This window comes from Acinonyx jubatus, chromosome A1 (genome assembly GCF_027475565.1).
Source record: "Acinonyx jubatus isolate Ajub_Pintada_27869175 chromosome A1, VMU_Ajub_asm_v1.0, whole genome shotgun sequence".
NCBI lineage: Eukaryota > Metazoa > Chordata > Mammalia > Carnivora > Felidae > Acinonyx > Acinonyx jubatus.
The window spans coordinates 41,988,514-42,001,825 of NC_069380.1; the positions used below are offsets into that span (position 1 = coordinate 41,988,514).

At 34.2% G+C, this 13,312-nt stretch overlaps 1 long non-coding RNA gene across 1 annotated transcript in view; it reads right to left on the reverse strand.

The window, feature by feature from the left end:
• Positions 1-13,312, reverse strand: part of LOC128314344 (uncharacterized) — a 48,745-nt gene that overhangs the window by 5,136 nt on the left and 30,297 nt on the right. Inside the window, exon 2 of the long non-coding RNA XR_008295873.1 lies at positions 8,234-8,362. This is a non-coding gene — a long non-coding RNA (uncharacterized LOC128314344). The remainder of the gene's footprint in view (positions 1-8,233; positions 8,363-13,312) is intronic.

Genomic DNA, 13,312 nt, shown 5'->3' on the forward strand with positions numbered 1-13,312 from the left:
AACAATCAAGTTTAAGAACCACTGACTTACAAGGATATCCTTGCAAGGATATCACTGGCAGACCTATGATTACTGAAACCCTTCACTGATATGGCAACCTCCAAATTTTTGAAGGCTTAATCTCTCATCTCTTGGCATATCTGCATCCTTCCAAAGCATTCAAAATACTTGTCTCAACCTTCAGGTCCAATTAGAATAGTGGACCACAACTCTAGGCATTCTGGAATTTATCCTGAGTTTTTGTTTACAATATTCATATTTTTTTCAAATATTCCCAATGGGCTTTTTTACAGTTGTCTGATATTATCTCATTTCTGCACTGTTTTTGCAGAAATAAATTATTGAATCTTATTCTCTCATTTAGCTGTTGAATGATACTAAATATGAGAATGTAAAAGTTTTTACATATTATCATATTATTTTTATTTAATGTAGTGTAAATTCATTTAATTTGCTAGCTTTTCATTTTTCGTGTTTGTTAACATTTTGATTTTTCAGGTTCATCTTGTGTGGTATGTATGTGACAGTGATTACAGCAGTAATTCTTTCCCTATCTTTATCTCTTTAGAATAAGCCATCTTGAACACTGTATTTAAATGCCTTCAATTAACCTATAAGGCCCATAATCCTGAGCCCATTCTTAATTAAAAAAAAAATTTAAAGTGTTTTAATTTTATTTTTGAGAGAGAGAGAGAGAAAGAGAGACAGAATGCAAGCAGGGAAGGGACAGAGAGAGAGGGAGACAGAATCTGAAGCATGCTCCAGGCTCTGAGCTGTCACTGAGCCCATTCTTAAAATGTCAGCTTGGAGCTCCTATCCTATAATGACACTGGGGATATAGTAAATTCAAATGCCATTCCAGAGGTGGACGGTTTTAGTTTCTGGTCTTAAGTTGGGTTTTTGTCCATCTACTTGTCAGATTCATCATTTCTGATAAAGCAAACTTGTAGGCCCTATTTGGCATTAACTTATTTTAGCTCCTTTCACTATCACTAGACATCCTCCTCAGCTCTGGTTTTAAGAGGTGAGCCTATCTCTGCACCTCCCTTCCCCCCATCTTATATGGTGCAGTTTCCATTTTTATTACTTAGACTGAAATTTAGGCTTTCCCAGCTTACACTGATATCCCAAACCCAAGAAGTATGTGACTTTACTTCTACTCATTGCTTTACATTTATATTCTGTATCTGATACTTGGGAAAGCTTATTTTGTTGGGCTTTTAAAAATCTCTCTTCATGGATTTTTCTACTGTTGCTACACATTTTGGTGTAGGAGGTAGGGTATCAGAGAAATCAAAGCTTAAAAGTGTCAATGTACAGCTTCATCTTACCCAGAAATACCATATTTTATTTTTCACTTTTTTGATGTCTAAAAATAACCTTTTAAGCAAGGCAGAAAACATTTTAAAGATGAAGAAACCACACACTGATACTAGCTGATGCACCTAGAATACCTAACCATTAAACAACATTAATAATAGTTAGGCTATCCTAGATGATAGAACTCCTGGAGTCCTCTCCTTCCTCTGAAACTGCTTTATGCAGGGGAAATTATTTTAGCTAGATAACATCCTGAACATTGGCCGGGGAGTAGCTGGGAATTACATTAATATGTATTGGTTTTGAATGAAATTGTGTTTTCTTCAGTATTTCCTTATTATCCAGCAGATCAAGTCCAAATATCTGCTCTTTTTCATTATTTTCCATGAGCTATCTGCTCCTTCCTAACCAAATATATGTCAAATTACCCTGTGACATTTCATTGAGCAGTACAACTCCTTTCTCTTGAAGACAAAGCATGCTCCTTGATACTGGAATGCGTTTGCTCATTCTGGCCTGCCTTTCCATGGCATTCTCTAATACCTTTTCTTACTTATCCATACCCTCCACACCCTTCATGAGACAATAAACTCCAATCTTCGGCACTAAGCCTTCCAACTTTTTGGAAATTTCACACTAGTTTGGTGTATTCCGTTTATGTTACATATCATTTTTCTCTATTAAGGTTTTATTTTTACTATTTTAACTCTGTATGTGTTGGCACCCTATTTGAAATTTAAACTTCTTACGAAGAAAAAAATGTGTCTTATACTTTCTTGAATATCCCACAGTGCATGGTCAAATGCAAAACACTTTGTTGACTGGCTGATTTGATGAGAGCTCTAGGGATATAATAATCACATGCACATTATTCTTTTTCACTCTTGGTAGCTTCATCCCACCCTACCCTTTTTGTTTATTTGTTCGGAGATATCCATGTAGTTTCTGTCAGAAATGATTGGAAAGAAGGACTAAATTTGTTTCCTCTTTATTTGAGGTAAATGTTCATTTTCCCTCCATATATCCTCATTTTGATTTGTCAGAAATAATGATATTTGGTTACACAAACTTCTAAGTTTCAAGCAATTTATGTATCAATTGTCAGTCAGTAGTCAAGCATTCACTGACCCCTTGCTTCAAAACTTAAACTACCCCCAGACATTTTACACCTCTCTTATACTGAGAATATAGCCATAAAGTTAACATTGATGTTGAAATTATATGATTAACTTACATTTATAAGAATAATCCACTAGGTGAAAATAAGATTCTCCGTTATCATGTCTGCACATTTTCTATGCATTCTTCTACTTTATATAAAAAAAAGATACATAGGGAATATATATATCAATATATATATCAGTGGTCAATGTACAGCATGTAGCTTGGAAGATTCCAAGAAAATGGCAAGAATAATATGTAAGCCAAAGTTCGAAGTACCTTACGTTCTTAACCAAGTGAATCGACTGGTATATTTTCTACATGACTTGTGTTCCTCCAAATTTCTAAGAATTGCATGACAAAGGAAATGCAGTGAATTACAGGCAACTTATGTAATGGTGTTCCAGTTTTAGCAGTGTAAGCAAGCAATGGCAAAATGTTATCTTCCTCATTATGCCAACTTAATGTATTAGCTTGTAGCATATGGCATGTGAGCCTCGTGATAGGAGAACAAGCTTGGGTTTTTATTCTGTCTACCAATAGGTGCCAGCATTCATTCAGTTCCCTCCAGGCATTGTAATTGTTCACATAACAGCAGGATGCGCATCTACACTCATGGCAATGGCTGAGAAATTGAGTTCATCTCACATTTTTCTTTCAAGCTTTTATTACACCATGTATTTCAGAGTAGTGACTTGATTTTTATGCAATTTAATCCTCTTGCTGTGAGCATCATCTTTGAGAACTTATGATCTTTCAGTTCATTCTTCATTCAATAATGTGTTTATGTGCTCTGTATACAGCATTATTTTGATACCAACCATTCTGTAAAATGTTCCAAAATGAATCAATTCATATAAACTGGGCCAAATAAATCAGTCCTCAGAAATATACCATCAATTCCATTACACAAGTGAAGGGTAGAAGCACTGTGTTGCAGTGAAAAGTAGAACAACTGTAGACACTAAAATACACATTACTACTAATACATCAACCCTCTTATTTTGGTGTATACCACTTCTAGCTAGCTCTTTTTAGGATAGTAATTACCATAAGTTCTGATAGTGATTTGGGCTATAAAAGGAAATATGGAATGTCTTGAATATGGCAATTTCAGGTAAGGCATCATAGAAGTGATCTCAGACCACCACAGTACAGTATTATTATATTAGGATATCTAAAAGATCAGAGTGGGATGCCTGGTGGCTCAGTCAGTTAAGCATCCAACACTTGATATCGTCTGAGGTCACGATCTCACTGTTGTGAGGTCGAGCCTCGTGTTGGGCTCCACACTGAGTGGAGCCTGCTTGGGATTCTGTCTATTCCTCTCTTTCTGCCTCTGTCCCACTCGTGAATGTACTCCCTCTCTCAAAGTAAATAAATAAACTTTAGGAGTGCCTGGGTGGGTCAGTGGTTGAGCATCTGACTTCGGCTCAAGTCATGATCTCAAGGTTTGTGAGTTCGAGACCCACACCCAGCTGTCTTGCTGTCGGCACACAGCCCACTTCAGATCCTCTTTCCCCGTCTTTCTCTGCCCCTCCCCTGCTTGCCCTCTCTCTCAAACATAGATAAACATTTAAAAAAATAAATAAACTTTAAAAATAAATAAATATAAGATCAGAGAGCTAGAAAGAAAAGAGTATTTTCCATATGTGGAATTTAAGAAATAAAACAAACAAACCAAGAAACAGACTCAACTATAGAGACCAAATTGATGGGGGGGGGGGAGAAGTGGGGGGGGTGGGGTAAATAGATGATGGGGATTAAGAAGTGCACTTGTGATGAGCACAGGGTATTGTATGGAAGTGTCAAATCACTATATTGTATACCTGAAACTAAGATTACACTGTATGTTAACTAACTGGAATTTATTATTATTATTTTAGCTAATTGGAATTTAAATAAAAACTTCAAAAAAAAGAAAGGAGTATTTTCTAGGAATGAAGAAGAACTCATGAAATCAATAATCGTATTTTAAATCCTCAAAAGAGAGCACCAATCAAATTACTACAGCCATGCTATGTATCAACACACACTTTTGATGAATTCACTGCATGGTAATCAGGTTTTTTATTGCAAGCAGCAAAAATCATCTCTGACTCTCTCATGCAGTAAATAATGCATTTTGGAAGAATGTTAGGTCTTGGAAACCACCAGGAGATTGGAGAACTTGATCAGAAGATGAGCTAAAGCCAGGGGACACCAGGTTGTGGGAACCAGAGATAGGCCCACACCCCAAGAACATCACAGAGAACCTACATCTCTGACGTATCTGCCCTCACTCTCCCATCCCTGCCTCTTTTCCTGCAACATTCAATGTTCCCACCACCACTGCCAGACACAGAGGCTGGGAAAACAAATTGCAATCTATACTTTTCCAGGGGCCTCTTGTTCTAGATTCAAAGTCTCAAGAAAGAGATTATGAGTCAATAAACTGAGATCGCTCGCTCACCCCTCACTATCCAAGGCTGCTGAGAGTGGGATCTTGCACCTTCAGAACCTGACTCCTGTAAGAAGCACATACTCTTCAAATAGAACTAAGATACCTGCACATTTACAAACTTCAAGTAGACTAACCTTTTCAATCTCTCTCTGTTCATTGATTAATCACTTAGTTATATTTCCTACAGTTTCTTTTTTTTTTAATTTTTTTCAACGTTTTTTATTTATTTTTGGGACAGAGAGAGACAGAGCATGAACGGGGGAGGGGCAGAGAGAGAGGGAGACACAGAATCCAAAACAGGCTCCAGGCTCCGAGCCATCAGCCCAGAGCCCGACGCGGGGCTCGAACTCACGTACCGCGAGATCGTGACCTGGCTGAAGTCGGACGCTTAACCAACTGCGCCACCCAGGCGCCCCATATTTCCTACAGTTTCTAACAACTTCATTTTATAATCATTTTTTTAACATGCAATGACATTGAGTTATGTAGTGTACATATTATTTTCTATACTTTACAGACAAAGGTAATAATATCCAAAATATTTAACCTACTTGAATAGTTAAAAATTTGACCAAGATTGAACATTCTTTCTACTACATGTAAATCATTAGTATATTTCTGTTTTCTTTTCTGACCTGCTTCACTTAAGTCATGTTGTTGGACAAAATGCTATAATTATCTTACTAATAAAGTTTGTGTATGTCAATTTTTTATGTGTAACTAACCACTCATAGAAAGAATGAAAAAATACACAATGCGACTTGAGGACATATGTTTACTCAGTGTGAATTATTTCCCAAAATACATATGTGGTCAGCATTCAAAATTGCTAATGAAAACTGTCTTCACTGAGATTACAATTTAGCTGATTCCCAACAGTTTATTTCTTTTTTCATGTTTTTTACCCATTTTAGAATGAGTTCTAGAGCAAAATAGATTGGCCAACTTTAGTCTTCATTTTCTAAAATACTTTTTGAGGGTGATTTTAAATATTACATATACAAAGACTTACACCAACTACAAATTGATCATCTTTATTTTCTTTAAGCTAGGATTTCTATAGTTTTCCACTTTATAATCAGTGACTCAAGCCCTTGACTTATGTGGAATTAGTTTAGAAGTAAAGAAAAACTCCTTGAGAACTCTCTCAAATAGCAGTATGCCACCTACAATACATCATTTCCATTTATAAAACTGATTATACTCTAAGTGCTGGATAATGGGCAAGGACAAAGAACTTTCAAACTGCTTCTGCTACATGAGCATGTTTTCAGTGTTTTGTTACCAATATCCTTAGGTCTGAACTGCTTGGAATTCTTTTGCAACCATTTTCACATCTCTGTACTATAACAAAATAGTTACCAGGGCATCTTTCCTTGGCAAAGACATCATAGGTCAGCTAAACTGTCATATAAAACATCTACTAACGTAGAGAAACTAGTATATAAGGAATATGCAGTGTTCAAGCACAGTTGAAATGCTTCACATTCAAAATGATTTTTATCATCCAGATATTTGTTTAAAAAAACCTGTCTTTTGTAATTATATGAAAGTTAGTGAAAGATTGCTTTACCTTGGTAACTTTCAAGGATACCTTAAGGCTAACATGATTTTTGTGGATATAACCTCCATCTCTTGGGAAAATATTAAATTACTTGTGTCAAGAACATTCTTAAATTTATTTTGAGACACTATATTACCTTGCACATTGCTAGGAGTGTAAATGATGGCCAATGAGCTTGGTATGTTCATTAGGTGAAAATGAGCTTTTCTTTCAATATTGATTAAAGTGCTATCCTATTATGTAATTGAAACTTCCTTAAATGAGAAAATTTATATGATATATTCAGAATCTTATCAAGCACCTATTAAGCCTTCATATTATTCAAAATGAAACAAGTATATCATAAGTTGCTCATGTTTTTATATCCTACATTGTTCTCAAAGCCGATAGAGAAGCAAATAGCACACATTTTATTAAATTCTCATCCCAAATTGTCCTCCCAGCACAGTAGGAACAAAAAAAGAAATAATGTTTATAGTACAATATAAGTAAAAGAAGAAAATATAGGTACAATCTAATTATGATGTCTAAAGACATCAGAAACAGTATCGCCATAACCATTGTTTTCACAATGGTAAATAAAATAATGTTTGTTTTAGTTAGGTTTCAAATAACATCCTCTTTTCCAAATTCCTTATGGTCCTTCACATTAGATATATCATTTTCCATCCTTCTGGAAAAGGTAAGCCATTGTATTGCTATTCTCCAAGAAACATTATACTTAGAGCAACATTTCACAGCCTATATACATTGTTTTTTTTTTTTTTTTTTTTGATATGAAGTGGCTCTCATGCATTATCTACTTGCTGAAGGAGATGAGGCAGGCTGGTAAGTATCACCCAGATAAGTCAGAGTATATTGAAAGAATAAAAGACAGAATACCTAGGTTCTGTTTCTGCACATGCCATAAGAGCTGGGAAGAAACAAAATTTTGAATTTCAGTTTTCCACCAAACATAACATGCAGCCCATCTTTGCTTTAAGGTACCTAAATATTATCACCAGTCTTCTATTTGAACATGTAGATTAATAGGAAAATTACTACCTCATAAGATACTCCATTCAGTTTCTTTTTTATGAAGTTACTTTTAATGAGTGTCATTGCCCTGGGCACTAGGTCCTTTATACATTCAAAGGAAATGTAATATATTCCTTCAAACCTGACTCCACTTCATACAAAATCTTCTTTTTTCTGGGTAAGTATAGTCGCACTTCTACAGGTTGAATTTCCTATAATGCTTTCTAGACCCTCTATAACGTCTAGCAAAGTGTTTTGCAAATTATCAACGTGCTGATGTGTGATAAACTGAATTAAACTGATTGCTCTCTTCAACATATAATAATTGCCAATGTTCTTTGTAACAAAGATGTCCAGAATTAAACACTAGGTATGTAAAACATAGTGGAATATTGCTTCACTTGATCTAAAAGCCATAGTTCTTTTAATTGGTTATTATTCATTGTATTAGAATTTGAGACATCAAATGATATTATGCTCATATAGACATGAAAATATTTCCAGATATTTTTTGTTAGATTTTGCCTTACCATTCTGTACTTCCCCCGAATTTGTTTTAATTACAATTGAAATCTGCATTATATTAATTTTGTCTTGATTATTTATACCCATCATTTCAGTATGTCAGAGTGTACTTATATTAAAAATTTTCAACTTACCTGTATACTCTTTAGTTTGTCTTTGTACAAAGGACCATTATTGAATGAAGAGTAAATATATAAAAATACCTAGTAGTTCTTATTGAAGTTGCACAGTGTAGAGCCATGAAGTCAGAAATTCTTGCTAGCATTCATGTTGGGAATCTCAGTTCTTAATTCAGGTAAGTTGAAGATAAATTTCTGTGCCTCAGAAATTTCCTGAAATACAAGGATGCACTATAAATCCTTGTGCCACATTCACATCCTAAAACATCTAACTGCTACTTACCCAGAAACATTCGTGTTGCCCAATGCATCAGTGTCGCAATCTATTGTCGGAGAGCAACCACCGCTGAGGTGACACCTATGTGTCGTCACCCTCTCTCTTAATACATGTAACTTGAATCTTCTCTTAAAATCCAGTTCTATGTGGATGTCTATCCTCCTGGTCATGTCTGTCTGGCCCAGATGACACCATACCCTGTCAAGCACCAGTTCTGGATTTTTAAAAAAATCATCATTATAAAGAAAATATTTAAAGATGCTTCCTTTAAGGGTATTATTATGTTAAGATTTCTGTACTGATAAGAATCTTTGAATGGGAAATTTACCTCATGCTATTTAGGACTCTAGTTTGTTGAAGTCTGGGTTAGAACTGTTTAGGTTTTGGGGTTTTGAATTGATTTGGGTGTGCAGTACAGAATACCCAATTTCTAGGGAATCATATGCCGGAAGAGATACAATTCTGCCTTTATTCATTCTTCAGTGTTTTTCATGGCCCTGGAAATGCTGTGTCGATTTTTATATGATTATTATAGCAAACATCTGGAATACCAGATGTGAGCAGACACATTAAGGGGCATTTAATCTATACATTTAAGAATGAGTGAAGTTAATCAGAAAACTCATTTCATTTCTGAAAATGAGTTAGATAAGCCAAATCAATAGTAAAAGTCTATACAATCTGGGAGACAAAAGATTTAAAAAGAGACCATATGGCACTTAAGACAAGAAGTTGTATGTGACTATTTGTGTGTGTGTGTGAGTGTCCATACAGAAATACAAACTTCTTTGCAAGTCATATATGCCCCTGAGAAGAGAAGGCTACATAGAAAAAAAAAAAAAAAAGATGTGTGTATATATATATATATATATGTATACAATTCTTGCTTATATTATCTCACTCCACTAATTGTATGATAACTGGATTTAGGAAGACGGATCAGATATAAATATTTTAGTAAATATGTCTGAAGAAGTATGCCATACATTTCATATATTATCAGTTTCATAGAGACTTTAGCTCCATAGCTTATCTTCTGATTACTGAAACCTACTAATAAAATTAAGTATATAGCATATATGATAGAGAAATTCATGTATTATGCAAACCTTTGATTGTCCTTCAGCAAATTCTGCTAACAGAGATTTAATTCAAGAAGGGGCATTTCATTTGAGCATATTTAATGCTTAGATCATCAAGCAACTATGACTGCTAAAAGTATTAAACAACTCTGTTTTTAGAAGAAAAAGTATTACACGTGCCATCTTAAAATATTGGGAGACAGCTAAGTTGGCATGTGAGGAAACCAAGATTCAGGGATTTAGAATTCCATAATTCAACTCTGCTCATTATGAAAACAAAGATGAGACTTTGCTTCATGTCAACCAGCCTATTAAAAAAAATTACCCCACTTTTTCTTGCAGTATTTTATAAGGATTTATTTTAACTTGGGGGTTAGCCAAAATACAGATTTCTGTGTTCCACAGACCTAAGAAATACAAATTTTGGTTCTTAGGACTCAGAAATCTGTATTTATAATAAGAACTTTAGAAAAAAAATTTTTTTTTTAATTTTTTTTTTCAACGTTTATTTATTTTTGGGACAGAGAGAGACAGAGCATGAACGGGGGAGGGGCAGAGAGAGAGGGAGACACAGAATCCAAAACAGGCTCCAGGCTCCGAGCCATCAGCCCAGAACCTGACGCGGGGCTCGAACTCACGGACCGCGAGATCGTGACCTGGCTGAAGTCGGACGCTTAACCGACTGCACCACCCAGGCGCCCCGAAAATTATAAAGTTATTAACTATACTGTCTCTGGTTTTCATATAAATGTATAATAGGCAAATTAATATAAATGCATAAAATCATTTGTATAATACATATTTTTATGCATCTTATGTTGCTTATATTCTAGTGTGGACGCTTCTTCTGTGTTTTCAATATGCATCAATTGAGAGCCTACTATGTTTCATCCCTGTTCTAAGACTGGTAATACAAAGATGAAGACTTTTCCCTAAAGGTATTTTGAATCTAATAAAAAAGGCACATAATTTAACAAATACTGATATTGAAGTTTGGCAAATGGAAAAATAAACATAGCATAGTGGTAGCTGAATGAATATTGTAAATTTGAGGTTTTAGAGAAAAACAAGAAGGGCTATGTCTCTTCCACCTCTCAGATGGATAAAAGAGCTATTTTCTAGAAGTAATGCTTGAGCTGAAGCTTGAAAGAAAAATAAGAGGAACAAATTGGGTTAGGTGTTCTATTCAGAGGGAACAGCATGAACAAATGTAGAGAGGCATAATGTACTTCAGAAGTGGAAAGTGTAATTGGGAAATAATTGGAAAGGAAGGTGCAGGGAGGTTTGTACCTGATCAATGAAGTACCTTTAAATCATGTTGAAATATGTGGATATTAGCTTGTAGGCAATGGAGCCATTGCAGGATTTTAAGAAGACTAATATGATCAGACTTGTGTTTTAGAAAAAAAATCAATTAAGTGACAGTATGATGAAATTGGAGGCAGAGACCATTTAATACTTCAGAAAACAAAAAGCAGGGGATTGAAGGATTGCAGTAATCATGGGGGTGAAAAGAGAAATCTTTTCACGATTTTACAATTCTATAATACAATGAACTTAGTTGTTATATAAAAGCAGCCCCAATGAATTTGAAAAAACACATAGGTCTTCAGAATGAAAATAAGTTATCATGCATGAAAGATATAGGTAATATAAGAACTTGATAGAAAACACACTGATTTGACTATACCAGAAGCCCATAGAAATGTACAGCTATAGTAAAGCTTAGAATCATCTTGTCCAAACCAAAGGAGAGCTAGTTGTACTTGTGGACCACAGGATTCGTGACTAGGGACCATAGTATATTCACTGAAAAGCTTTGAGCCTAATATTGAGGGGTTCTGTCCTGTTGCAGGGATACAAATAGCAATTCGTATACATTAAAAAGGATTTCCTATAACTGAAAAAGAGTGAAGTTTGAGTTGGTAATAGTGTTTGACCTTACAAAAAACATAACAGTAAAGCCAGAATTTTTACATTTTATTTTCTGTATTTGTCTCTTCAAAGGATTATGGGAAGACAGTTCATTTTCACATTGATAGTAGTTTTTACAGAATTCTTGCAGAGATTAAAAAATAAGTGATTTGAGCTTAACTCATTATAAGAATGTTCATGTTTTATGCAACAATAATTTATTTCAGGAATCTCTGCTTTAGATTATGTTCATCATATGCAAACATTGACATACATGCTACTATCTATTCACATACGTAAACATATACACATATAGGTATATATGCATACATTTATATATGTCTATACATATGAAATATGCAGATATTTACATACACATATTGAGTGTAAAATCCATAGTTCATATTTTCTTTGTACCACAAGTACTATCTAGTGTGTTGGGCAAAAGCAAATCAAATAAACAACTACATATATACATATGTATATGTATATATACATATATTCAAACAACTCTACATATATATGTATAAATAAATATATATATATATATATATATATTCAAATCTACCCCTTGTTTTCTTCTAATTCTGGAAAAAAAGTAAAAAAAGAATAAATACAATTTTATTACTTAATGAGTAGTTAAACACACATGTATGTATTTTACCTGGCAGCTATAAGTGTTACACATTTTATTATCAGAAAAATGGTTATATTTTCATTATAATGTTCTTTAAATATAATTTTGGCAAATACATGCATATTTACCCTGTACAATGGCATTTAAAGTATAATTTTGACTTAAAATTAAAGGTATAGTCACAAATAACTGGTATAAAATAGTGTTAAATTGGGGCGCCTGGGTGGCTCAGTCAGTTGGGCGACCGACTTTGGCTCAGGTCATGATCTCGCAGTCTGTGAGTTCGAGCCCCGCATCGGGCTATGTGCTGACAGCTCAGAGCCTGGAGCCTGTTTCAGATTCTGTGTCTCCGTCTCTCTCTGACCCTCCCCCGTTCATGCTCTCTCTGTCTCAAAAATAAATAAACATTAAAAAAAATTTTTTTAAATAAAAAATAAAAAAAAATAAAATAGTGTTAAATGTAAAATCTATTCTCACCAAAACCAATCTAGTTTTCCTCTCTATTTTAAAATCTGGAGATAAAAGAGTAGATCAGAATGAAAATTCTATGTAGTTTATATTATTTATGATGATGTTGAGAATGTCATTTTCACAGACATGAAGATTTACATATTTTCTGTGGTTTTAAGAAAGTCTGTAATAATGGTGTATTGAATTCTACAAGTTAGAAAATTGTCAGTAACATGAAGGCTTGAGCCCCAAATTATCTAATGTAGTGATATCCAATATTAATATACATATAAACATTGGCATATGGAGTTCTTTTAAAAAACAGTCACCAATGGAACCCACAGAAAGTCTAACATATGTATTTAGATACCACAAATTCAGCAGTTTTATGAAATATTAATGTAGTTTTGCAAGTCATTTTAAAATTCAGTGATTAATAATTGATTAGTCTATAAAACAGATGTATTGTACAACATCAACACTATATCAAATTTACTTGAAAAATTAAATTTGACCTAACCTCCCACTTTTTTTAATAAAAAGGGAAGAATAATTAAAGTACTCCTTTTTTTATCCACAGCATTCTGAAACCTAAGTGCTCTCTACTCATTCTCCTGTTCCTTAGTAAAACCTAAAGCAGCATTGAGACATCTTAGAGAAAGATCAATATTACAAGAATATACTCCAAATTTAAAGAAAATATGTGATAAACTCTAAACAATAAATCATCTTTAACTAGTAAACATACAACGAGGCAAATAAAATACATGGGAGAGGGAATCAGCAAGCTTTCCAGCTTGCCA